Consider the following 2,365-nt stretch of genomic DNA (forward strand, 5'->3'; position numbering starts at 1 on the left):
AAAAAAAAAAGAAATACACCTCTTGAGCACTTTCTGGGTCTTTTTTTCTGTAGGGTGCAACGGCCCTCAACAGCCAACCAAAAAAAAAAAATAAAATAAAACAAAACAAAATAAAATAAAAAACAAAACAAAATAAAATAAAACAAAATAAAATAAAATAAAATAAAATAAACACCTCTTGAGCACTTTCTGGGTCTTTTTTTCTGTAGGGTGCAACGGCCCTCAACAGCCTATCTACACCGTCTCCTCCCGCGCGAGAACCAATGGTCACCTTCTCGTTTACATTAAGATGCTGCAGCAGAGAGTTTAAAACTTCTGCTGCATGCAGTTTTGTTCCTTCAAGAACAAACGCACTAACTCCTGCTGCTGCTCCTGCTGCTGCTGCTGCTGCTGCTGCTGATGCTGCTGCTGCTGCTGGTGCTGATGGTCTTATTCTTTTAAATAAAAAAGCAGGAAGCTTCTGGGTTTGTATAAATAAAGAAGATAAAGAAGGACGCAACTCTAATAAATTTTCTATCACCGATAAACAACTGCTTATACCCAAGGCGTCGTCCTCAGAACCATCTGAAACACAAACCCTAAACCCTAAACCCTTATAAACCCTTATAAACCCTTATAAACCCTTATAAACTCTTATAAACCCTTGTAAACCCTTATAAACCCTAAACCCTAAACCCCTACAAACCCTAAACCCTAAACCCTAGGCCCTTATAAACCCTAAACCCTAAACCTTTACAAACCCTAAACCATTACAAACCGTAAACCCTAAACTTTGTGTTATAGGAATAGTATTCGTTTTTATATTTAAATGAATATAAACACTAATTTAATGTAGTGGTTCTGGTGGTGGAGTTAATAGAGAAAGAATATCACACAGAATAAATAAATAAACAATTAAATATATTTGTTTATAAAACAAACAAATAGACAAATCAAAAAAACGAAAGAAAACAAACAAACAAACAAACAAACACAGAAATAAACAAAAACAAATAAATAAAGAAATAAAAATAAACAAACAAAGAAACAAACAAAAACAAACAAAAACAAAACAAACAAACAAACAAAACAAAGAAATAAATAAAAAGAAATAAAATAAAATAAAATAAAATAAAATAAAATAAAATAAAATAAAATAAAATAAAATAAGTGAAAACTAACCTTCTTTTAACCGACATAATAAATCGACGATCATCTCAGGCAAATGGCTGCTGGTCTGTTGCAACAAAAAAACAAAAAATAAAAAAATAAAAAAAAAATAAAAAATAAAAAGGAGAATAAACAGATAAAAAAAGAATAAGTAAACAGAAATAACTCTCGTCTAGGCTTTATTTATTATTTATTACTTATTTTGTTTTTATTGTTTTTGCTTTTTTATTTTTTTATTTTTTTATTTTTATATATTTATTAGTTGGCTCCATACAATAACTCATTACTTTTTATTTATTTATTAATTAATTAATTTATTTATTTAAATTCTTTTATCTTACGATTTGATTAGGAGCCTCCATAACGCCATCAGCTTCTCTATTTCTAGTCCTAACTAAACTACAAATTAACTAAATTAATTAAATATATTTATTTATTTATTTATTTAAATAAATAAATAAATAAATAGATTTAATTAATTAATTTATTTATTTAATTTATCTTACAATTTGATTGACGGTGAGTTCCGAGAAGACTTCAGCTGTATCTACAGCAATATTAACTCTATTTATTTAGTTTTTTTTTTAAACTAAATAATTTATTTATATATTTATTTATTTAATTTATTTATTTATTTATTTATTTAATTTATCTTACAATTTGATTGACGATGTTCTCTGGGTTGGGGGCCTCCATAACACTGTCTGCTTCTGTGAGTTCGGAGAAAACTTCAGCTGTATCTACAGCTAGATCTGTATTTGCATGCGAAAGTAAAGAAATTAATAAATCAAAAACACCACATTCAAATAAAAAAGGAAATAAAAAAGGAGACGCAGACACCTGAGTCCATCGACGAACTTCTTCGTCCAAGTCAACCTCAGATTTTATCCACCTACACAAAAAAAAAATATATATTTTTTTCTTTTTTTTGTTTTGTTTGTTTTGGTGGTTTTGTTTGTTTGTTTATTTATTTTGGTTAGTTGTTTTGTTTAGTTTGTTTTGTTTGCTTTGTTTATTTTGCTTTAAATTTAATTAGGCAAATTCATAAAAATATATTTTATATATTAACAACAACAAAACAAAAAAAAACAAAAAAAGACAGCAACAAACAACAACAAACAACAGCAAGAGTATATATATATATAGATATAAATATATATATATATATATATATATATATATATATATATATATATATATATATATATATATATAT

The sequence above is a fragment of the Eimeria mitis genome, genomic scaffold, assembly GCF_000499745.2.
Source record: "Eimeria mitis Houghton genomic scaffold, Emh_scaff364, whole genome shotgun sequence".
NCBI classification, from domain to species: Eukaryota; Apicomplexa; class Conoidasida; order Eucoccidiorida; family Eimeriidae; genus Eimeria; species Eimeria mitis.